The sequence below is a fragment of the Cavia porcellus genome, unplaced genomic scaffold (genome assembly GCF_034190915.1).
Source record: "Cavia porcellus strain 051 isolate PalLab524CR breed Dunkin Hartley unplaced genomic scaffold, mCavPor4.1 scaffold_4, whole genome shotgun sequence".
NCBI classification, from domain to species: Eukaryota; Metazoa; Chordata; class Mammalia; order Rodentia; family Caviidae; genus Cavia; species Cavia porcellus.
Genome location: NW_026947487.1, coordinates 68,220,746 through 68,247,531, shown reverse-complemented (window position 1 = coordinate 68,247,531; position 26,786 = coordinate 68,220,746). Strand labels below are relative to the sequence as shown.

Below are 26,786 nucleotides of genomic sequence, written 5' to 3'. Positions count from 1 at the left end.
GTGTGAAGAAAAATGCTACCTCTTGTAAGTGCATGAGCTCAGATTGGAGAGCAATGAATCTTTTTCTCTGGTTGCTAGTGTTTTAAGCATTAATGCAATGCTGCAGTTTGGGTTTGAATGTGGACAAGACCTGCTCCAAGCACATTATATATTCTCTCTCTCTCTCTCTCTCTCTCTCTCTCTCTCTCTCTCTCTCTCTCTCTCTCTCTCTCTCTCTCTCTCTCTCTCTCTCTCTGGTTTTTCAGTGCTCCAGCTCCTGCAGGAGGGCCAAGATCCACACATTCTGTGTCCTCTGGAGGTCTTTACTCCACCTGGTAAGTACTGTGATGATCAGTGGGGACCTGTGATGACACCTCAATAGCTATCATTGCAGCCTGTGTTTCTCTGGATTAGCTGGTCACATATAGTAGGGCAAGAAGTGGGGCAGGGGAGGGGCTTGGCTCTTCTTGTCTCTTAGCACACACATAGGAAGGGGGTGGCATCTGGTTTTCCCCACAGTGGCCCACTCATGGTGCTAACTAGCAGATAAGGCTTGCTTCTTTTTGACTTCTTGTTCTCCTCTTCCACAGTCTGTGGGTACCATTAACTCATGGGAAAAGGCTGGGCTACCCCCAGAAGCCCATGTAAGATACCAACTCACAAGAGGATATTGCTTCTTCAGAGATTTATTTTGATGTGCAAAAACTTTAATAAGGTGAGATCCTAGTTGCTAGTTCTTTGAAGTATTTCTCATGTAATTTGTTTTTGGTTGATGAACTGTCTGCCTACACCTATGTTCTTGAGATTTCCTTCTACTCTGTCTTAATGTTTAGATGTTGGATCCATTTTGTCTTTGATAGACTTGGGTATAGTTTAAGTTTTTGGCATGTGGAAAGCCAGTTTTTCTAGCACCACTTATTAAAAAAATTCTTTCAGTAACATTTTTGGCTACCTTGTCAAATATAAGTTGGCTGAATGTGTTTGCTGATTGAATGTGTATCATTTATTCTGTTCCATTGATCCTCATCTGTTTTTTGTTTTTGCCTGCCTGTACCATGCTGATTTTATGATAGTAGCTTTGCAGTATAATTTCAAATCAGGGATTGTGATGCCTCCTGCCTTGCTTTATGTTCCCCATGATTGCCTTTGCTATTTTGGTTCCAGATGAATTTTAGTAATGTTTTCTGTAGATCTCTGAGGTACATTAATTGTATTTTGATTGACTGCACTAAATCTGTATAACAGTTTTGGAAGTATGGTCATTTTCACACTGTTGGTTCTTACTATTGATGAGGAGGGAATATATTACCATTTTCTGATATCTCTTCAATATCTTTTTTAAAAGAGTAATTTTAAGTGTACAAGTATTTTTCTTCCTTTGTTAGACTGGCTCCTATGTATTTCATTTTTTGGGAAGCTATTGTCAAAATGCTTCCATAATTTCTCTCTCAGTGAGTTTGTTGTTCATGTATAAGAATGCTATTGATTTTTTAAAACCAGCTATGCTGATGAATTTGCTTATAAATCTAGTAGACTTTTGGTGGAGATTTTGAGGTCTTCTATGTAGAATATCATGTCATTTGCAAATAATGATAAGTTAATTTCTCCCTTTCATTTTTTATTCCTTTTATATCTCTTTCTTGTCTAATTGTTCTGGCTAACATTTCCAGATCTGTATTGAATAGGAGTGGGGATAGCGGAAATCTTTGTCTTGTTTCTGATTGTTGAGTGAAAGCTTTCAGTTTTTGTCCATTTAGTATAATGTTGGCTATTTGTTTGTCATAGATGGCTTTTATCAGATTGAGGTAGAGACCATCTATGCTGATTTTCTGTAGGGTTTTTATAATGAATCAGTGTTGGACTTTATAAAAAATATTTTCTGCATCAATTGAGATTATCATGTGATTTTTGCCCTTCACTCTGTTATTGTGATACATTACATTTATTGATGTGCTTATGATGGACCTTCCCTACATTACGGGGATGAATCCCACTTGATTGTGGTATGTAATCTTCTTGATGAGTTGCTGCAACTTCTTTGCTAATACTTTTTTGAAGATTTTTGCGTCTATAGTTCATTAGAGAGATTGACATGTAATTCCCTTTTTAAGCTGGGTCTTTTTCTGGTGTTTTCATCAAGGTAACACTTATCTCTATGAATGAATTAAGGAGACTTGCTTCCTTTTCAATTTCATTAAGAAGTTTGAGGAGTATTAATGTTAAATCTCTAAATTGTTTGTAGAATTCAACCATGAATTCATCAGCACCTGGGCTTTTCATTGCTGGTAAGATTTTAATTATGTTTTCAATTTTCACTGACTCATATTAAGTCAATCAGAATTTTTATATCTTCTTGGGTTGTCACTGAGTATAAGTTTCTTGGACTCTTTCCATTTTTTCTGTTTTGCATCCTATGCAAGTATAAATTTTTGAAGTGTGTATTCATGATATTCTAAATTTCCATAATATCTATAGTGATTTCACTCTTGTAATTCCTTAATGCATGAATTTGAGTTTTCCTTAATTTTTTGATAATTTTAGCTTTATCCATTTTGTTTATTCTTTCAAAGAATCAACTTTTGGATTTATTAATTCTCTATATCATTTTCTTAGTCTCAATTGTGTAAATTTCTGTTCTGATCTTTATAATTTCTTCCCTTCTGTGAGCTTTGGTATTGACTTGCTCTTTTTTTTCTAGAAGCTTGAGATGGGGCATTAGATTGCTTATTTGTGATCATTCTATTTTGCTGATGTGAGAATTCACTGCCATAAATTTATCTCTTAGGACTGCTTTCATTGCATCCCACAGATACATTGTCTTTACCTTTTAGTTTGATTGTGGGTATTGTTTAATTTCTTTTGTAATTTCATCTGTGACCCATTGGTTGTTCAGGAGTGTATTATCTAATTTGCATGTGTTTATGTAATTTTTTCAGTTTCTTTTGCCACTAATTTACAATTTCTTTGCACTATGGTCAGATAATAATCATTAAATAATTTTAATTCCTTTACAGTTAAGCATGTTCTGTGGGCAATCTTTTTCTACCAATTTTTTTCTCTCAATTGGTGATTTGAGGACATTTACATTGGTGGATGTAACCCCATGTTCATCTTAGATGAATGCATATTCTGTCATTGTGGAGTAAAACACTCTGTAGACATATACTAAGTCCATTTGTTTATGCATTTGATTCATTTCCCTTTTTCTGATTTTTTTGTCTAGTTCATTTATGTCTTTGTGACAATAGGGTTTTAAGGTCCCTTGTTATGATTGTTACTGCTTTTTGATTTTTCATGTCTTTTAATCTTTGTTTTATATAGTTGAGTCCTCTCATGTTTGGTACATATATATTGATGATAGTTAATTTTTCTCTTGGATCTTTCACCTGGCAAGTATTTATTGACTTTCTTTATGTCTTTTGATTACTTTTGGTTTGAAGCTCATATTGTCTGCAAACAAGATAGCTACCTATGCTTTTTTGTGAGTTTCTGTTGAATGGAGTATTGTTTTCCATCCTTTGACTTTCAGTCTATGAGTTTCTGTTTTGAATTAAATGTGTTTGACATTATACAACATATTGTTGTCTTTTTTCCTGATTTATTCTACCAATCTTTTTCTTTCAATTGGTGATTTGAGGACATTTACATTGATGGATGTAACTTTTATATATTGGCTCATCTTTGCCATGATATTTTCCTGTTGTTGGTTTCCTGTTTTTTCCCTCTGCTTAAATGCTTGCCCTACCATGTGGTTTCTTCCTGATGTTGTTTTTGAAATTGTAGTCATTTTTCATTTGTATCTAGAATATCTTGCAGCAGTCTTCACAAGGTTGGTTTTGTGGTGATGAATTTTTCTAGCTTTTGTTTGTCACGGAATAATTTTGTTTCTCTGTTAATTTTTAAAGCTAGTTTTTTTTTTTTTGTCTTTTCTTTTTTATTGGTACCAGGGATCGAACTCATGACCACACACTTGCAAGGCAGGCACTTATGCCGCTGAGCTAAATCCCCAGTCCCTAAAGCTAGTTTTGTAGGGTACACCAATCTGAGTTGGAAGTTGTTTTCTTTTAGGACTTCAAGTATTCCATTCCAAGATTTTCTTGATTTGAGGTTTTGTGTTAAGAAGTCAGCCATGATTTTAATGGGTGATTTTTCTTTTCTCTAGTAGCTTTTAATATTCCATTTTTGTGTCAAATTTCTGGTGTCCTGGTTATTTTATGTCTGGGTGAAGTTTTTTTGATTATGGCTGTTTGGCGTTGTGTATTCTTCACTTACCTTTATGTCAGATTTTTTTTAGCATGTTTGGGAAATTTTCTGCTATTGCTTCTGTAAATAGTTTTTAAATGTTCTTTATTTGACTTCTTTGTTGTCATTAACACCTGTCATTCTTTATTTTTTGCATCATCTTGTAGCTATTGAATTGTTATTTCATGGTCTCTTGTTATATTAAAGAGATCTTTTCTTTCGTCACGAACCTTGATTCTGTCTTCAAGGTCTCAAAGTCTATTTTCAGTTTTATTCACGCTTTTTTTCCAGCTTTGAAAGGAATTTTAAATTTCCTGATCTTTTTGAACCTGTTTCACTCATTCTATTTCTTTCCTATATTGTTCATTCAACGTTTCCATTATTTTTCTGTGCTCCTCTATTTTTGTCTATGTCTTCTTTAGCTATGCTGAGCAATTCTTTCATTATGGATGTCATTTATTTTTTAACTTCAGATACTGTTTTTGATCTGATTTCCTCTATAGACTGATGGATTTGTGTTTTTTTAAAAATTTCCCTTGAGATCTTTTCAGAAATTTCAGGTGTGTTTCTTCCAATTTATTCTATGTCTATGTCTCCTGTACATTTTCTGGGTGGACTAGAGGTTTAAAATTGCATTTTACTCTTTGTTTTGTCATTTTCACCTATTGGTTTGTATTTCAGTCATTTCATTCTTGCTATTTTCACTTACAACTGGTGTGCACTGATATCAGGGACCTGCTGTGTAGCTTGCTTTCCCCCAAGTAACTGTTCATGCAAGTAGAGCTGGGGTGAGTCAGCTGAATTCCTCCTGTGGGGTTACTTGGACTGTAATAAATTCTTTCTAGTTGGCTAGCCGAAGGTATGGATGTGAACCAATCATTGGCTCATGTTATTATTGCTGCTTCAGAGTGTTCCAGACTGCTAGTCCCACCTGTCCACCATGTTAACCCTAGTTGAGCTCTATTGTATCAATTCTTCTGACATGAAGTCAAGTGAGCCCTTGATAGGATGGTCCATATATGATAACAAAATAGGAGATACAAAAATGCATGCCATTAACTTTGTTGTTATTATAAGCATTTTAATGGTCACATTGCAGAATGTACTTTTCCTTCTTTAATTGGCCTGCACCCTATATGGAGCATATGACTTTTCATAACTTATTACCTTTAATAATTGTAAAATCTTGATACCTTTCTCATATGTTTTATCAAGTTCTATGTTCAGGATACCAAGAACCTGGAAACAGTGCCTGAGAAGAGCACACAACAAAGACCCCAGGAACAGATTATTTTTCCTTCTGTTTGCACAGGCCCCTCTTACTGCTCTGTAAATATATAAGAAATTTTTAAATATTCAATTTTTTACATGTTGCAAACTGGTTTATATTAAGTAGCTGCTTATAAAAATGCTCTGGATTCTTAGTCAAAAGAGGGTGCCTTGGTTACATTTCTCTCGTTGCTGGGACAAAACACCTGACACTCAAAATGAAGGAAGGAAAGCTTTATTTGTTATAGTTTTGGGAGGTTTCAGTCCATAATCGGCTGGCTCCAAGGCAGGGTTGCTCCAAGTCGGGCAACACTTTAAGGCAGCAGCCAGAGCAAAAGCAGTTGGAGCATAAAGGGAGCAAAATAAGCCTCTTCTCCTGGCTTATATTTTACATAGGTCACACCTCTTTCCAGGGTGGGTTAGCACTCACAAAATTTCCTTTCCCTCCTTTGCACAGGATGAGGATATTTACAAAGTGAGAACTCTGGCTCCCTGATGGTTTTCACAGTTTAACTATTAAACTTCTCAAGTTGACACAATGCATCAACAATAACATAGGGGTCTTAAGATATCTGTTGTATCTTCAACTCACTAAGGTGCAATGGAGTTTGCAGCAGGAATACAGACCATGTCCCTTTTTCTGGAGTTGATGAACAACATATCATAAATGCTATATGCCTACCTCCAGTATGCACTTAATTGCTTAGCACTAGTGCTAAACATTGTAATAATCCAATGTTGATTTAAGAACATGGTCTATGGATCTATAGCCTTGCCTTTTGATGTTTGATGATCATTATCTTGAAATTGCAATCTGCCTTCCTCAGTCTCCCAAGTGCTGGGATTATAGATGTGTACCATCCCATGCCTGGCTTGAACTTGAATTCTTCAATATTATTTCGATAGGAAAAGCCTTCCCCACCATCTCTCCATCTCAATCCTTCTCTTTGTTGGTTTTCAGCACTCATCTACAGCAGCATTTTCAGTCTTTTTGTACTAAAAATGAACAGGAGTCAGCATGTGTCCATTAGACAGGCAATACACCTCTTTGTCAGTTGAGCCTCTGTGGTTTCAAACTCAAAGGTCTTCAACTTCCCATGTGACTTGTCAACTTCTAGATTTCCTTTTGGGCATGCCAACCTTGAGCAGGGCATGAATTTGAAAATAATTTGTTTTGTGGACTAATATATTTTAGCCATAACTGATATATGAGGATTTATGTGCAGCAGCATTTCTTGGAGAAACATGTTCACCTCTTGAGCAAGTTTAAATCTGGATGAATGTTGATGTTACATAATTTACAGATTTCCTTCTAACTCATTTGAGTTGTTTTAAGATTTTCCACGTGTAGTATACCATATATATATATATATATATATATATATATATATATATATATGGTAAATCACATCTAGATATACAACATGTATATGAAACTGAGTTGTTTCAAGGTTTTCCACATGTAATATACCATATATATATGGTAAATCACATCTAGATATACAATATGTATATGAAACTGAATTTCAAACACATTTATTACAAAGATTTGAGGCATTCATCTTTATAAAATGTCACATAAGCTGGTAAAAGTAATAGAGGGACATCTACATAAGTACAGGATCATTTTAACCTTATATTGGTCTAGGCATAGTCTTTTGTCTCAGGAGTCTCTACACATCATGCCTCTGGATTTGAAGTACTGTATTTAATCTGACAAGACTTCATGTTACTCAGTTTCTCTACCTAACCCCTCAAATGTTACTAGCAGGTTGACTTTGACTTTATTAAACTGGTTCCATTTCCAAATACATCCTCACCATACAGAGTGGTATATTCCTGCAATCCCAACAATCATGAGGCTGAGGCAGGAGGATTGCTATGAGTTCAAGGGCAGCCTGAACTGCTTAATGAAACCATGTCTAAAAAGACAAAGAAAAAAACCACATCTTCATAGAAGTCTTGTTTGTTTGTAACTATGCAAATCTTCTGTGTGGTAGGTAACAAATACCAAGAATTTGTAACTTAAGTAAAAAGCTAAAATGCACTGAAGACTCCATATGAGGCTGGACCAAGAGGCTTGACTTCACCAAGAACCAATCTATTTCAGGTTTCTTCAACATCCTCAGAATCAAATTAGTTCTCAGGGTCCATACTAAGCCACTTTGGTATCATCTCCTTGGGAAATTCCAGGCTCTTGTTCCTATAAGTGTTCTGTGACTCATGGCCTTTGCAATATTTTAAAAACATTCTCCTAGAAATTACAGTTGTCAAGTATAGCAATGTTGCCTTCAGTTGTTAGCTCATTTCAGTACATACCCATCCCCAAATTAGTCACAACAGTTATTGGGTTTCATTAGTGACATGAAATACAGTAAGTCCAATCAGTCATATCTAAAACTCATAATGACCAAGTAAAAGAGGTGTAGTGGATGAAACATACCTCCACCAGAAGAATATCAGACATATGTGCACCTAGAAATGTCAGTGCAGCTAGAAATGTAGGAAAAGCTATTTAGGAAGCACCTGACAAGTATTCCTTAGAAGACATTGACACGATATGCAATCACTAGGACTTCTGAGTTTACATTAAATTTCTCACAGGTGCTTCCATTCAAAGTCCCAAGTCCACTTTTGGCTGTACTGACCCTTGGATACCCCCAACTTGGCCTAACTGGTAAATGAAGGAGGCTGTGAAAATTTTAGAACTTCTATGTTAGTTGACTTACTCAAGAACAATTTAAATTAATGGTACATCCAAGGTCATTGGTGTTGACTACACTTACAGCTTCTCAGCAATCAAGAATATGTGGGTACACCTCATTGAGTTTTCCAGAGGAAACAATCTTCTTTCTGTCTCTACTCCAAAACCTGCCATTTTCCAGATTCTATGATATATTCAGCACAAAGTAGTGATATCATTGCCCTTCCAATATGTTTCCTGACCCAAATTCAGGTCACTTGAGCATTTTTATAAAGACTTGCTGAGTTGGAAATTACATACATAGAATTCAGGCATATGGGTAGTAAGATTTTTAAATTCGCTGCTAGAATTAGAACTATTTAAGCAACTGGTTCTCTTTTCTTCTATAGATTCCAGGGCTAAAAATACCACAGTTTATGCCCAGTCATACTTAAGTGGATTTTCAACCTTCTTTATATTCTAGTCATTTTAACTAGGGATTTGGCAGCCACAGAGTAGTTTATTCAACCTGCTGGGCAGAATAATTTGAGTGATATACACAGGGAATAGTCATTTCAGGATACTAGGGCAAGCCCATTTTTCCAAGATGAGACCCTCTCAAGAAAAACTGGGTTAAAAACCTGTGCCCCTACCCCAAAGTCTCATGTTATGTCACTGCAAAATGATACAGCATGTAACTCATCACAGCAATGCATCTCTGCAATGCACAGAGCTCTCAGAAGGTACTGAATGGGATCCTAACCAGAAGGTCTACTATTCATAGCACAGAATGCCACTCAGAAGTTGATATTCTCATAGAATACCAAGCCAACATTCAAAATGAACAGCACTCCTGAGGAAAAAACACTTGTACATAAGTAAAATATTAGTTCCTTAAAGAGGCACCTACATGATAACATTTCCCCAGGAGGAAAGCTACATGGGTTTAAGAACCCACCAGACAACGACTCATTCTAGGCTTTGCCATCAGTCCAAATAGGACACAGCATCACTTTGTGAATCATCCTAATTGCACAGAAAAAAATGGACTCTTCTTACCAGAAGGAATTGGGTTAATTTTGCCCCTGCCAGCAGGTAGGAACTCAGAGAAACAGTTGGGATTCTCTTTAAATTTTTCTCTCACATTTCAACTCAGACATATTGTTCAGGTTTTGGCTGAAAAAGTCCTCACTGGAAATTCATACCATCATGAGATGATGGTTTACTCATACAAAAAAGTAAGGTATGAGCTGAAGTTGATCATTTAGAGTGCACAGGACAGGCATCAGAGGAGAGGTGTCCATGATGACCCAAGGTGAACTCTAAAGACAACTGCATGTCATTCCTTAGCAACATCTTTTGAGTTTCTCTCAGATCTCTGAGGTAAAGAGTTGCTTCTCTGTTAAGTGTACTGAAGTATATCTGTGCAGCACATAGGCAATCTAAAGTGGCCACTCAATGTCACACTTTCTGTATGCTATCTCAAACTGATGCCCAAATGCTAATGGATGCTAAGGAAACCTCATTTAGGACTTGTGAGTGTCTGATGAGCTGTTAGCTGCTATAAACCTTGACAAAACCCTGAATGTTGCTTCAGATACTGAGCCACATTTTACTCAACATTTTTCTTACCTCCTATTACTGGGTCTAACTGCATTGTGGGTTGATCCTCACCACTGCTCCTGTATTGCATCTCCATGTTCATTTTTCTACCAAGGACTTTCTCCTCTTGTTTTATGCCCATATTTATGTTTATAAATATGATTGTTTGTACTGAAAAATCCTGACACAGATGAGCAGTGAATGATTACTAATGCTATAAGAATATGTACATTCCCTGCTCCAGTTAGCTTCTTTCTCTTGCTTTAACATTTATTGAAGATTCTTACTCAAATTATTAGGCCTATCGTATTCATTCAAGCTTTCTGTTTCTCCTTCTTTCATTGCATTCATTTTTGTTTCTTCTTTACAACAGGGGAAACTTTTATTCACTAATCATAAAATGAAATAGTATTTCAAATTGCCATCAAAACATAGCTCAACTGGAAGACAGAAAATATTTTCTAAGACTCACATAAGCATAAATTTAGAATTCAGCCACAATGGGGAATGATCCGGCCTGCAGATCAACAAGTTCAGAACTCCTGGAGGGGAAACGGGGATTAAATAAAAGACATAGGGGAGACAAAAGAGAGACGAAAGCAAGACGAAATAATCCGATCAAGCTTCCAGTTTATTCAGAAAATAATCACACCTTTTATAGGCTAAGGGCGGGAGCTGGGACAGGAAGAGGTTAAACAGATGAATACAACAGGGTCACCATCACATCCGGATATGTGACGTAAGCAGGAGAGGATTATGGTTAATGTAGGCAGACGCAGTGCCCATAGGAGAGAGAGAGAGACATCGAGGCAGCAATGCCTGTCACTCGGCTCCCTACAGGGGAATGCTTCCTGCCGGTGACCAGCATGGGATGGGAGAAGCAGCAGCCAGCCCCACTGCCATACACACACCAGCTGCCATCATGTATGCTTTCCATCGGTAATCAGCATGGCTCTGGAGAACTAGCAGCCAAGCTCGGTCTCCACTTACATACCAGCCACTATCTAGATGCTTTCTGCTGGTAACTAGCACAGATCAGGAGAAGCAGAAGCCTGTCCTACTCCCATGTACATACCGACCACCAGTGGGGATGCTTCCGATAGGTAACTAGCTTGGGCTGGGAAAAACAGCAGTAAACCCCACACCAGTGTACCCACTGGCCACCACCAGGTACCTGTACCCAGCACTTGCTGGGAAATCCAGGTAGCCACACCTTGAAACTGAAACTTGAAACACAGAAACTGCCTGGGTCCCCACAATCCACTTCTCTGGAAGAATCCAGGAAAACATCAAGATGAAGAAGCAAAAGGCAGTCACTGGCCTCCAACCCATGCAGAGCAAGTCTAGGAGGCATAAACATGGAAGAGATTAGAAGTTGCACATCTAAAGTATCTAGAGTGATGGCAACCGAAGTAAAGAAACAAATTCATGAGGCTAGAAGTGAAATTAGGTCAGAAATACTATCTCAGGCAAAGGAGAAACAAAACACATAATAGAATCACTGAACATATCTAAAGAAGCCATAGATGAATAATAGAGGAGCATAGAAAAATGAAAGCAACCTTAAATGAACAATAGAAGAAAGATTTAGAATGCATGAAACAGAGTCAAAGAGATATTTATGAAATTAAAACCTCTGCTGAAAAATGGAAAAAATGTTTGAAAGAAATTGAAGATAAACTTTCAGACATTGAAGACATGTTTGTAGCTAGCAATCATGAAAAGAGGATCTCTAAAAGTAACAGGGAACCAAGAAATAACAATTCAAGAGCTGCAAGATAATGCAAAAAATAATTTAAGAGTGATAGGTGTCAATGAAAAAGCAAGAGTCAATACAAATGACTATAATAAAGGACTATATACAGAAGTAATAGCAGAAAACTTCCCAAGCATGGGAAAAGGATCTGACATGCAGGCAAATGAGGCATATAGTATACCCACTAGCCATAACCAAAATAAATCCACACACAGGTGTATAATTATCAAGATCCCAGAAATTCAGCACAAGAACAGAATGTTAAAAGCTCTCTGAGAAGAAACAGATCACTTATAAATGAAAATTCATCAGAATCATGACAGACTTCTCAACACGAGCCCAGAAAGTCAAGAAGAGTTGGGAGTGAAGGATTTCAAATCCTGAAAGAAAACAACTTCTAACCCAGGTTGATGTACCCTACAAAATGATCTTTCAAAATTGATGGACAAATAAGATACTCCATGACAAAGAACAGCTGAAGGGATTCAACCCTACAAAGAATACTGAAGGACATTCTAGAGAGAGATAAAAATGACCATGGAAAAATACCCAGGAGGGGAATAGCTGGACTGAATGGAACTCCTAATTATAGTTTTTTGAGGAATCTCCCAGAAAAATTGAAAGGGTCATGCTTCAGCAGTATATGTGCACCCATGTTTACAGAAGCTCAATTTGTAAAGGTTAAATCTCGGAAATTACCAAAATGCCCATCAACTGCAGGATGGATGAAAAACATGTGATATTTTATACCATGAAATACTACCCACCTATAATGGAGACAACTTGAGACTATCCTCATAAGTGAAATAAATCAGACTCACATTTGTAAACACCATATTGTCTCTCTAGTATAAAAATAATAAAAAACTGAAAGAGTAATAAGATTCAAAATGTATGATAGATATTGTGATACTGAAAGGGAATGAAATTGCTCTAAAGGATATAACTATGTATGTTTAAGTGTGCAGGATAGATATACTACTAAGTTTTTGTTAGTTATTCAAACAGAAAGTTTGTACTGTCATTGTCCACTTTTTATGCTTTGATTTTGTGACTTGAGCAATTACAAGACAACAATATGTAATTTATCAACTAGTGATTTCTTACTGTTTTTTATTTTTTGAAATTCTGTATTATTTTTCCCCTTTTTTCTGGTTTTTTTTTTTTTTTTTTTTTTTTTTTTTTTTTTTTTTGCCTCTAAAAATGACTATGGCTCCAGGAATAGTGGCAGAGAGGCAAGCAATTGAATGAAGAGGGAAAGTAGGGTGCCAATGGCAGGAAAATAGCAAGGCAGAGAACAGCCAGTGAATGTTGGCCATGATCATTAATATAGATGGCCTCAACTAACAAATAAAAAGAAACACAGGCAGAGTGGATCAGAATATAGAATCCACCAATAGGCTTTATACAAGAAACACATTTAACTTGAAGTAAAATTTACAGACTCAAAGGAGATAAAAATGATGCTTCATGTGTGAGAACCAGAAAAAAGCAGGTATAGCTTACCCTCTCTGCAAGTTCCTGTTCAGTCCCTTGTCTTTCTGATCTTTCATGATCCTCAGCAACTTTGAAATTCTTTTTCTATGAAGGTAAACAAAGTAAGCAACAACTTCTGACAAGAATTACCATTGGGGCAATGGCTCTTGAAAACTGATTCTATGAGATTAGTCAGGGTTTGAGGTTGTTCTGAGAAAGGAGAGTTCTGAGTTTTCCAGTTGTACAAATAGCTAGAGCTAAATGGGGTTTACACAAAGATGGACTGAATTGTTCCTCCCTACCCAGACACAGTTATCTACTGGAAGTGTAAATGGGGTTTGAGTCTCAGGAAGAAGTCTCCTATTCTTCCTCTTCCTGTACAGTGGAATATACTTCTGGCTTGGGGAAAGACTGCCAGTGAAGGTGGCAATAAGGGAAAGAAACAGCTTGAGGTTCATCTTCCTCTGGAAAGAGCACTGGTGGTGCAGGGACAGGCAACAACAAAGCTGTGGGGTTATCTTCTCCTAGAGCCAATGGCAGCACAGGGAACTTCCTTAGAAGGTCTTCCCTTTATCACTAAGACCCAGTCCAGGGACCTATAAACATATACCCTGAGTCATGGGGGTAGTGCCTGACCTGCATACAGCTAGGAGTCTATGTAGGGAAACTGATCTGGGTGTTCAGATTTCCCAGTGATAATCTTCCATGCCCTACCAGCTACTTGAGGATCAAGTGTCCCCTCTAATGGTCATCCTACACCAAGAGGGCCATTCCAATTCACACAGAGTTCAGAGGTTTTTTTAGCTTCATTTTAACCCCATATTCACCTTTAAATTTATCAAAATTCTTAATCATGTAGTCCAAAACAGTTGACTTGCTGCTAGCTGAATATATTTTAGCTTTATTTACAATAAAGAAGCAGCCTACCTTGGCAAGTTGTCCCTTCCCAGTTGCCCAGCAACCCAAATAAAAGCCCAAGGCTAAGAAAGTTTAAGAGGAAAGCTGTACCTGTGATAACATGGGGCAGAAAATCAAGGTTTTATGGGGCTTTGAGATGGAGGGTTGTGGGGGCAGGAAGGCCAAGAAAGGGGTAGCCACAAGACCTCTAAACCACGTGGAGATCTAATTCACCAGACCTCCAAACCAAATTCAGCAGAGACCTGAAATCGTGGACACATTTGGGGCACAACACAAAAACACATAAAAAGACAAAACAAAATAATCCAGGGATTATTTAACACTCCCAACCAATAATTTGGGACAGATTGAGACATTCTCTGATCAAACTCCTGGTAGCCGTACAGATATGCCAAGACCAAATGACTGCTGCATCTGGGGAGTTGAGCTCATGCAAATTTCATAAATTTAACCAAATACTAGTCCAAAGAATAAGTCCCAGGGTGATTCCAATGTCAAGCAAGCACAAATGGAAAGTGGGGTTTGGTTATTCCATCTCACAGCCATGGCATCCTGCTTCATAGTCATCATCCCAGGAGGTCAGTTGAAATCACCTGGGGTGCCCTGCTGCCCAAAGATTGACTGCTGAGATGAGGGGGAACAGGACCTCCTCAAACAAGAGCCTTTTCTGTGAGGATCTTGCTGGGGCCTCCAGATGTGATGACAGTATAGCAAGATACCCTCACAGAGGCTGAGAACCAGTAAACAAGCTTTAATGCTGTGGGGCAAAGTCCCACCAGACTGAAGACAGAGTCTTAACAAAGTAAGACGCTTCAACTACGAGAAAAGAAAGACAGTAGCTTAAATACAGTTTGGGCAGTTTTTAAAAATAACATAAAATGTGTATATCTAAAAATAACAGGGACTTTTCAGAGAGTGGAGTACAGATTATATACAATCATATGCCAAATCATGAGGTAAAGCTGATTAAGCATTATAATCATTTGCAAGAAACAGAAACTTAAGGAAACAAAAATGTATCTAAAAGGGGTAGATTTAAAAAATGGCATCAGCTGTGTTTGTTAGAGTATGTGTATATTTTTTTCTGCATTAGAAAATTTGGTTTTCCAAATGCCAAATAGTAAAACTAGACCCATGTCTACCACCATTTACTAAACTAAAGTCAAAATGGATCAAAGATCTAAATATTAAAGGAGAAACACTAAATCTACTGGAAGACAAGGTAGGTAGAAATCTTGAAGACATAGGGTAGGCGATGTTTTCTTGAAAAAATGCAAACTGCTCAGGAAGAACCTCAAAGAAACAACTGGAATCTCATCTTATTGAAAAGACTACACATCAACAGAAATCACCAACAGAGTGAAAAGAAAGCTCACAGAATGGGAAAAAATTTCAGCCAGTTGTCCTTCCGACAAAGGACTTACCTAGAGAAAATATAAAGGTTGGGAAAAAAGTCAGGTTCCACAAGTTAAAAAACCCAATCCAAATACAGCTATCTGAAATGAATATGTACTTCTTGGATGAATAAATACAAACAGCAAATAAATACATGAAAAAATGTTCAACATTACTGGTCATTCAAGAAACACAAATTAAAACAACACTGAGAATCCATCTCACTCCAGAAAGAATGCCTATCATCAAGAAATCAAAAAATAACAAATGCTTAAAGGGATGTTCAGAAAAAGGAACACTTCTCCACTGTTGGTGGGAGTATAGACTGGTACAACCACCACTGTGGAAATCAGTGCAGAGATTCCTCAAAAAACTAAGATTGGAGGTCACATTTAATTGAGGGGTTCTTTTGGGTATTTTTCCAGAAGAAATGAAAATATTTTGCCACAACAATATATGTACACCCATGTTTAAAGCAGTGTGATTTGTTATAAGTAAATTTTGGAAAAAACTCAAAAGCCTAAAAAACATGAAATGGATAAAAAGATGTGGTGTTTTTATTTAATAGAGACTCAGCTATAAAGAAAAATTTGCAGCTTTTATAGGTAAATGGATGCAACTTGAGACCATACTCGTACATGAAATAAATCAGACTCACATGTGTAAGTATTGTATTGTCTCCATAGAGTAAAAACTGAAAGAGAAATAAGATCCAAAATACACAATGTACTGTTGTGAAAGTGAAAGTGACATAATCTATTAGGAAAAAAACAGCTGAGATACGGGAAAAGAGAAAAGAAAGAAGGAAAAAGATTGTATGCCGCTATGTGTGTTCATATATAGTTGTGTATATATAGATATATACAAAATAGATATATAAATATATATAAAATAGAGAACCCTAATACAGTTCATCAAAAAGAATTGTTTGTGCTTTTATTGGTTGATTGTTTGATCATATTTTTCATGCCTGTATCTTCTAGACAAGTACTTTGAATATAACAATATGGAATACATTAACCAGTGTTAATCTCCTATTATTTTGTTTTGAAATTCTGTATCATAGTTTTTATTCTTTTTTGTTTTTAAATAAAAAGATCTGATATTTAGCCTCCAGGTTAAATAGATCCTTTTACATGCTAGACCACCAAATTAAAACACTTTAAAACTAAGAAAATTACTGGGGCCCGGTAGTGGTGATACTCAGGGGCACAATGGGCACTGGTTTGTTTACCTCAGGAACTAAGAGATTTGAGCAGCAAGAATTTCAAAGACTAAGCTGAATATTTCCCTTTCTTCAATAATCAAAACAATTTTTTGGTTTTCAATATTTCTAAATAATAGTATTATTAGAGTTCTGAAAAACTACAAAGATCATGTTGCAAGAAGAAAAAGAACTTTAAGAATATCTTTCTCTGCCCAAAGCTAAATTACTTGGTAGAAGAAGCTTATAGAAATAGAATCACCCATGAGTGAGAACCTTATAACTGTACTTTTATTAGTTCTAGTGTAGAGCCAAAAAGCCCTTCATTTAAAAATAAGGAAAAGAAAAAGGAATTTTCTGACTGTAGAAGCTTCTATTCAGACAAAGAACTCATTCCTAAGTTAGAAAGTATTTCTGAAAACCTAGAAGCTGCAGATGAATTTAAGACAGCTAATCTACCCTCCAAAGAAAATGGAAATTCCAATGGCTAAGACCTAGATTATAGAGCTTGAAAATATGTCATTATACACATACTGCCCAGCAAATTACAAATAAACTTAGTTAGAAGGGAGAAATAAATTTCTGAAGTAAAGCAAATGAGGATAAATATATATGTGTCGCCAAAAAGTAACATCCTTTTCCAAACCTAGTTAGAGATGTGGAAACCTAGAAGTTTTTGAAGAATTTAATGTACCAGATCTCAAAAATAGATAAATAGATAACTAAATAAATAAATAAATAAAAATAAAGTACCTGATTTCATGAAACTTGTGCAATTGTGAGCCCCAGAATGCATTTGATTTGCAAAAACATCACCATTGTATGCACTGTTCAGCAAAAACAAGTCTAAAGTCAGTTTTAGGCAGGTATGGGAATAATTTCTGAAATGAATCAGGTATCTTAAAATATGAATAACAATGTACATATCCAAAAATGCTATTCAGAAGAAGTTTATAATCCAAATCGAGGCATTATCAGTCAGTGCTACATGGAAATCAGTAATAAAACAGGAATTCATCAAATTTCAGATGCTTATAAAATAGTTAAATGTAGGGGGAAAAATCAGGCAAGGTGGAAAACATTTAGGCAAATGGTAGTCTTGCTGTGCATTGAACAGATTTTTCATAAACATCGAGTTTCTCAGAGTCTGCTTTAAAGCTATTTTGTAGAGCTGGGAAGGATGGCACATGCCCGTAATCTCAGCACTCTGGAGGCTAAGGCAGTATGATCGCTGTGAGTTTGTGGCTTGTATGGGCTACAAAATGTATTCAAGGCCTGTCTGAACTGCATAGTGAAATCCTGCCTCAAAAAGACAATAAAAAGCTATATTGTAATAGCAGACAATAAAAATCATTTTGATCATTAGTTTTTCTGATCATTTAAGATTTCCACCTAACATCTTTTAACCAAACAATTATTACTCTTAACCAAATAAAATAGTAAGTTTTTAATCAATGCAAAGTACTATAAGTTAATTTAGCTATAATTTGTTTTTCCATGATTCTAAAGTATTCATAATGCTATCATTTACTTAATTTTAAAGATATAAAAGATATTTTCAGGAATACTTTGTTGATATTTAAAACTCACAAATAACTGAAATGCTCTCTAGAGAAATTGTTCCTATATAATTACAGAGGACTCAAGCAAGCTTGAGGTTTTTACAGCAGCCTTGAATTGGAAAAAGCTTCAAATGAACCTAACTTAATGTCCTTAAGTGATTGATTGAAAAGATGAAGATAAAGGAAATAATACAAGCCCAAAATAGAAGGCAAACACATTTTTCACTACAGGTTTTAGTTAAAAGTTTGAACAAGTACTCTTTTCTCAAAGGGCAGTTTTGGAAACATGAAAGCAAAATCACAGAAACCAGAAAGAAATCTTTTTTCAGGCAACTTCTTATCCTATTTGTTTCCTGAAATATCCCTGATTAAGACTCATCCTTAAAAATATGCAGATAAACTTTTGTTTAAGAAAATTTCATCAGGTTCCTCATGAAAGCTGAAGTCACACTAGGATCAGGTGGTCTGAAAGATAAATGGATGGTAGCTGGTTGGGTACAATTCATTCAGGGAGGAAATTGAGAGCTAACCTCATACTGAGAATGTTTAGAATACCATGTACAATCCAGGATGTGCCAGAACCTGATCCCCGTCCCCATCTCCTAGTTCCAATCTTTCAGGAAAGATAGGCAGCTCTGACTGATTCATCACTTAGCAGTTGTAGGTTAAGAAAACCAACCAGACCCTAGAGCACCAAAGAGGTCTAAGTTTTGCTTCCTCCAGGCTCTTCAGTTGACCCTGCCCCACAAGTCTTGGATCTTTGGATGATGTGCTGCAGGTTATGGAGAGGATCTCAGCCCCAAAATGATGAAAACCACTCCCAGCCAGTACGTGCTTTTAAGTGGATGACAGCAGTGCAGAATTGTCTACCAGATTCCTTGTGCTCTAGGGTCTGGTTGGTTTTCAGTGTTATGGGCATCAACTGAATAGTGGAAATGCTGACAAGCTTGAATCATTTCTGGAGAGAAAACAAGCACAGCCATCTGGTCCATTGTTACGTTCTGGGGCTTGGAGAAAAATATGCCTTCATAGCCTAATCTACTGAGGGGCAGTTGGAAGTGTTTAAACAGTGGTCCATTTTCCTGAGGCATGGTATGACCAGGATTTCTTCTTATACCAAGGTTTCTTCTTAGATGAGGCATTTTCTTTCTTTCCACTTAAATGCTTCAGTGAGTCACTAGAGATGTTGTCTTTCCCTTCTCTAAGAGTCTGAGTGAGAATGTTCCATTGATGACCTGAATGGGTAACTGTTGAGGCAATTGGTCCCCAGAGCCACAAAAATCCCCCTGGCACATGGAGAGGCTGAGTATGTAGGAAAGTCCCAGGTTCCTCAAGGAGATCTTTAAGATCCATGGACGTCAGGGTGTTCCAAGTAGGGTGACATCAAATAGCTTGCATGGTGAGGTGGTGCTGCCATTCAGTGTCTTGGCAGAGCACTGTGCAGTCTGTTTCTATAGTTCCCCATGAGAGACACTGTCCGCAATCATGCCTTCTTGGTGCCTGAGACCATAAGTGAGAGTCCCTCCTCAGCAGGGCCTGGCAGAATCACTGAGGTCTCTGTTCTACTACAATTTTTTCATTTGAAAGAGAAAAAAATAAAATGAATTTTCAGAAATGACAGAGGGTAAAAATGGTTAATATGTTGTGTATTACTGTCTTTAAATTAGTTACAGAGTACAACATACCTGTATTTAGTTGTCCAAACTATATTAGCACTAATCTTTCTTTTCAATGTATTAACATAAATTAATACTATAACTAACAACTGTCAAATATAGAATGTGTATAATTTCAGCTTCTCACACTGAGACAATGTGATTTGATGCATGCAAGTCTGATTTATTTCACTAATGATTATAGTCTCTACATATATCCATTTACCTAAAAAGTCTCAAGTTTATCCTTCTTTGTTGCTGGGTAGTGCACCATTGTATAAAAAATCACATCTTTTTTTAATCTATTCCTTAGTTGATGGGCATTTAGGTTGTTTCCAAGATCTAGGTATTACAAATTGTGCTGCTATAAACATGAGTATACACATATCACCGTAATATGATATTTTTAATTCTTCTGGGAAGATACCCAGAAGGAGAATAGCAGGGCCAAGTGGGACCTCCAGTGCTAGTTTTTTGAGGAATCTCCACACTGATTTACATAATGGTTGTACCAGTCTATACTCCTACCAACAGAGCAAAAGGGTTTCTTTTTCCCCACAACCCCTCCAGCATTTATTACTGTTTGACTTCTTGATATTAGCCATTCTTTCCGGAGTGAGGTGGTATCTCAATGTTGCTTTAATTTGTATCTCTTTTAATGATCAGAGCTGTTCAACAGTTTGTCATGTATTTGTTTGCTGTTTGTGTTTCTTCATTTGAGAAGTGCATGCTCATCTCAATGCCCACTTTTTGGACTGGTCTTCAAATTTGGGAGGACTGATTTTTTTGTTCTTTATATGTTCATGATAATAATCCTTTGTCTAAGGAACAGCTGGTAAAAATTTTTCCCACCTCGTGGGTTGTATCTTCACTTTGTTGGTGGTTTCTCTTGCTGTACAAAAGCTTTTAATACGATGTTTTTGATTCTTTGTGATATTTCCTGTGGGATCAGGTTTTATTAATAAACTCAGCCTACAGATTTTCTTCAAGAGTTTTACCTATTCTGTCTTCCAGCAGGTTTAAGGTTTCTGGTTTATTAATTAATTAATTAATTTATTTATTGGTACTGGGGATGGAACTCACAACCTCGTGCTTGCCAGGCAGGTGTTTATGCTTCTGAGCTAAATCCCCAACAAGGTTTCTGCTTTAATACTAAGATCTTTGATCCATTCTGATTTTAATTTAGTGCATGGTGAAAATTATGGGTCTAATTTTAATCTTTGGCATGTGCAGAGCCAGATTTTCCAGAACCATTTATTAAAGAGGCTTTCTTCCAGCACACATGTTTGGCACCCCTGTCAAAGATATGTTGGCTTCATTTGTCTGTAGTTGTTTCTGAATTTTATAATATGCTGCATTGTTCTTCAGGTATTTTTTGCCAGTACTATGTGCTGTTTTTAATCACAGTAGCATTAGAGTAGTTCAAGCCAGGGATTTTGATGCCCCAGTCTTGTTTTTGTTGCCCAGGATTGCCTTCGCTATTCTAGGTCTCTTCTAATTCTGGATGAATTTTAGAACTGTTTTCTCTAATTCTGTGAGATACGCCATTGGAATTTTGTTCAGAATTGCATTAAATCTGTATATCAGTTTTGGAAGTAAAGCCATTTTACTATATTGATTCTTCCTACCCAGGAGCAAGGGGTAGCTTTCCATTTTCTAATATCCCCTTCAATCTCATTTTCCAGAGTACCGTAGTTTTCAATGAAGAGATCTTTTACATCCTTTGTTAGATTGATTCCTAGGTATTTTATTTTTGGATGCTATTTTGAAAGATACTTTTGCCCTGATTTCTCTCTCTGTGAGTTTGTTATTCATATATAGGCAAGTTATTGATTTTTGAGTATAGATTTTGAACCCAGCTAAGTTGCTGAATTTGCTTAGTAAATCTACTAGTTCTTAGTGGAGTTTTTGAGGGCCCTCTATGTAGAATACCGTACCATCTACATGTCATCCTGTCTTTATTCATTTTATTTCTTTCCCTTGTCTAATTGCTCTGGCCAAAGTTTCCAGGACTATGTTGAATAAGAGTGGAGACAGTGGATATTCTTGTCTTTTTCTTGATTATGGTGAGAAAGTTTTGAGTGTTTACATTTAGTATGATGTTGGCTGTTGATTTTTCATAGATGGCTTTTATCAGATTGAGATAAAGACCATCTATTCCAGATTCCTGTAGGATTTTTATCATGCATGGATGCTGGACTTTGTCAAAACCTTTTTCTGCATCTATTGAAATGATCAAATGATTTTTGTCCCTGGCTCTGTTAATATGGTGTATTACATTTATCGACTTGCATATATTGAACCATCCCTGCACACCTGGGATAAATTTCATGTGGTTATGGTGTATAATCTTCTCGAGGATTTGATGAATTCTATTTGCTGGTATCTTATTGAGGATTTTTGCATCTATTTTTATTGGGGAGATTGGCCTATAATTCTCTTTCTTAGTTGGGTTCTTCTCTGCTTTTGGAATCAGAGTAATGCTTGCTTCCAGGATAAAGTTGGAACTACTGCTTCCCTTTCAATTTCATTAGAATTTGAGAGGTAGTGGTTTTAGTTCTTCTCTAAATTTATTGTAGAATTCAGCAACAAATCTATCAAGGCTTTGGCTTTTCTTTATTTGGTGGTTTTCTAATTATACTTTCTATTTCATTGATTGATATTTATTTATTTAGGATTTTTATATCTTCTTGGTTCAGCTTTAGTAATTCATGTGTTTCTAGGATTCTATCCATTTCTTCTGTATTTTCCATGTTTTTAGAATACAAGCTTTCAAAGTAGGTATAGATGATCTTCTGTATTTCTGCAGGGTTTGTTGTGATTTCGTATTTTCCATTTCTAATTGTGTGGATTTGTGTCTTTCCTTTTATTGATAAGGGTTTGTCAATTTTATTTAATCTTTCAAAGAACTAACTTCAATTCATTGATTCTTTGTATTGTTTTTTAGTTTCCAATGTGTTAACTTCTGCTCTGATCTTTAAAATTTCTGCCCTTGTATGAGCTTTTAAATTAGCCTGCTCTTTTTTTCTAGAAGTTTGAGATTCACTATTGTTTATATGTACTTTTCTGTTTTCCTGATATGGGGTATCCACTGGCATAAATTTTTCTCTTAGGTCTGCTTTCATTGTGTTCTGTAAGTTCCAGTATGTTGTATTGTCATTATCATTAAACTGTAAAAACTGTTTTGTTTCTTCTGTATTTTCATCTGTGATCTATTTTTTGTTCAGTAGGGTGCTATTTAATGTCAATATGTTTATGAAGTTCTTATGGTTTCTTTTGCTATGAATTTCCAATTTCATTGCATTATGGTCTGATAATACACATGGGATAAATTCAATTCCTTTGCATTTACTTAAGCATGTTCTATCAGCATGTCCTATTAGCTAGTTTGTGGTCTAGTTTGGAAAACTTCCCATGTGTAGCTGAGAAGGATGTGTATTCTGATTTCATGGGTGGAACACTATAGTATATTAAGCCGATTTGTTGAAGTTTGGTTTAGTTCTACTATTCCATTGTTGATTTTTCTTTGTCTAGTTGATCTGTCTTTGTGAGACAGGAGGATATTGATATTCCCCCAATACAATTGTATTAGGGCTTACTTGATTTTTCATGCCTGTTATCATTTGTTTTATATAGTTGGGTGCCCTGGTATTTGTTGCATATATATTTATGATTCTTATCTCTTCCCCTTGGATTGTTGCCTTTACAAGGATGTAGTGACCTTATTTATCCCTTTTGATCATTTTTGGTTTGAAGTTCAAATTGTCTGCAAATAGATTAGCTACACCTGCTTTTTTCTGGGTTCATGTCATGTAGAGTATTGTTTTCCATCCTCTAACTTTCAGTGTATGAATTTCTGTGAATTAAATGTGTTTCTTGTATGCAGTGTATCATTGGATCTTGCTTCTTGATCCATTCTGTCAGTCTATGTCTCTTTACTGGTGAATTGAGGCCATTAACATAACTGATATGTATTGACTTATCCTTGTCATGTTGTTGGCTCTCCCTTTTTTTCCTCACCTCTGTTTGCCTTCCCTGGTGGATTCCTTTTGTTGGAATTCATGGAGCTGTAGTCTTTATTATCTCTTTCTAGAATGTCCTTCAAAATATTTTGGAGTTCTGATTTTGTGACTATAAATTTCTTTATAATGTTCTTTATAATGGAAGTATCTTATTTCTCTATTAATTTTGAAAGATAGTATTGTGGTGTACATCAATCTGTTTTGAGGCTTATTTTCCCATAGAGTTTGAAATACTTCACTTCCAGTTCTCTTTGACTTGAGAGTGTTCTGAGAAATCAGCTGTGATTCTGATGGGCTTTCCTTTATAGGCGATTTTTTTTCTTTTCCCTAACAGTTTTTAAGATTCTATTCTTGCATTGAATTTCTGCAATCTTGACTGTGATATGCCTGGCTATAGATTTTTTTGATCATGCATAATTGGAGTTCTATATGCCTCACATGTTTGTATGTAAAATCATTTTCTCTACCAGAAAGTTTTCTGCCATGGCATCTGTGAAAAGTGTAATATCATTTGTGCTATCTCCTGCTTTTCATTAACTCCAATCAATCTTAAGTTATTCTTTGTCTCACTAGTAGCTTCTGGATTGATTTCTCATGGTCCATTTCTATTTTTTAAAAATCTTTCTCTTCATGAACATTAAGTGCAAACCTATCTTCTATGCCTGAGATTCTGTTTTCACATTGGCTTAATCTGCTGTGAATACTTTCAATGAAATTTTTTTTATTCTCCTGGGTATCAACCTGAATCTTCCTTATGGATTCCATTTCTTTCACAGCTCCCATAATTTTCTTAAGCTCATCTATTATCTTTCGCTGTGTTTTCTCTATCATCACTAAGCATGGACTTTATTTTGTAGAGCATCTCTGTAGTTATCTGACAGATTATTTCTCATCTGATTTTTTCCAGATTCTGATTTTTTCGTTCAGTTGCTTTGTTGTTACTGTTGCAGGGAGCTGAGCTAGTTAGAAATAGTATAGGATAGATAGGGCTAGGTCCTCAACAGAGCCAGTGCAAACACCTCGCAGCTGCCAGGGAAGCTGACGCCTCCTGCTGTGGGCCAGGCCTCAAGACAGAAGATCATACAAATGTACCCATATCCTGAGATACCCTAAATAGTTCCCATCCCCCTAGGAAAATCACAGCTCTATAAGAATGCCCCCTTTCTACATGACTCACTTCTCCCATTTATTCCTAATATAATCAATTTTGCCTTAACTATTGATCTTATTGGCTAGCTATAGTTATGCCCCACCTTATGCCCATCTACCTTGTGAGTTCCCAGGCTTCTCCCACCTTGAACCCATGGTTTACTCTATAAAAGACCCTGGAAAAGACAGAGTCCTTGGCGATGCATTCGGGACCCCTTCTGCTTCTCTTCAGACAGAAGCTTATTTTCTCTCAATAAATATATTCTACTCTTACCTCCATTGTTCCTAAAATTCATTCTTCAGTTTTAGAAAACAAAAGCTCACATACATAGTAGGTTGGGTACTTTATTTCCCTGTATCATTAGCCATTTCAAAAAGAGGCCAGGTGAGAGAGTTTCAGATTGTCCCACTTCGTTGCCCTCTGTGTTGTAAACTGGATATCTGGGGTTGCGTCTTGTTTAATTGTCAAGAGGATTCTCATTTTCTTTTTTTAGTTTGATTCCTGGGATAATGCTTGTAAATTGCCCATGGTGGCAATGGTACTTTATTACTAATATTTAAGAACCTTAGATAATGAGTACTTCTTTGAGGTATCATCCAGGTATACCTGGTTTCTTAGCTTTGAATCTGTTGGAAAATCTTATCCTTTCAATTTTTTGGTTAGAAGAAGTTGATGTTTGTTTGACTAGGCCACAATATTTTCTGTGACCGTTAGTCAGTCTCAGTCATGGAATATCAGGACAAACAGATGTTTAGAGTAATTATGTCACTTTTTCTTATAGTGGATGAAAGGATTTTGCCCTGAATGGGAAGCTGCAGCAGTGGCAGGCAGAACCAAGGGGCTATATCTTGAGATCACCTTTCCGCCCCTAGGCAATTTACCTATGGCACGAAATGAATTCCAATGGGCTACCTGTGCATCAGTAATGCCACTTAGGCACCACTCCAAACCTAAGCTATATTTATGCCCCCATACCACGTGTTGGGCAGAGAGAAAGCCAGACCCCAGAGGTCATGGAGTGTCTTTTCACATTCTTAAAATAAAAGCCACTTTTATTTCATATTTCTTATCTTTTTAGTCACGCTGAAAATTGTATCAGTTGGTTCCCTGACCAGGAACGGCAGATGAGTGACTCCTGGGACCCTCCCAGTCTGAGTTCCCTGCTGAGTTATGGACTGGACTGCATCCTGGATTAATTCCTCACTTCTCAACTAAACTTGTTGCTGCTGTTCTGCAAGCAACACCGGTCTAATTCATTTACCGCAGGTGAGCAAACTCCAAAGATTACTCCATGGTGGGCCAGACCCCACGCCGGATTTTCTTTCTGTTCCCTGGACTGGGGTAGCACTCTCATGTCCCTTGGGCAGCCCCGAGGCAGAGCCATTACTGTAAGCCTCAGGAAATCCACTTGTGCTTTTTGGTGAAAATCAAAAAACATGAGTTTTGGAACTGATTACCATCAGTCTAAGAGGCCACCTGATGACTTGACCTGCCTTAGGCCACAGTCCGTTGGCTCACCTGACTGTGATTTGATCATGGGATCACTTCCTGTCCCCCCAAAAAACAAACCTATGGGGTGCCTGGTTCAAAAGGCTATCTAAAACCAAAAAGCTGATCTTTTATTTATAGCTTATTACACTGATGACAAGATTGCAAAAACTCTCCATCTTTAGGCCTTTGTTTTAAGAATGTGTCCCTCTCTCCTGCTGCTCCTCCAGATCCCTCCCCCTCCCCACACTTAGGAGGTAACTTCTTTCTATACAGCTTTTCCCCTTATCTCACACACCAAATCCCACAGCTTTCCTCCCCACTTCACCCAGGTCTTAATCCCTCCCCACGCTGCACACCAGCCTGCCTTCCCCATGAGCACCAC

General features: G+C 36.8%; 1 long non-coding RNA gene across 1 annotated transcript; it reads left to right on the top strand.

The window, feature by feature from the left end:
* Positions 1 to 239: 239 nt before the first annotated feature.
* On the top strand, positions 240 to 26,173 carry LOC134475610 (uncharacterized). Its single transcript, XR_010046790.1, has 3 exons — positions 240 to 314; positions 570 to 694; positions 25,992 to 26,173. It is a non-coding gene; the product is annotated as an uncharacterized LOC134475610 (long non-coding RNA).
* Positions 26,174 to 26,786: the final 613 nt, after the last annotated feature.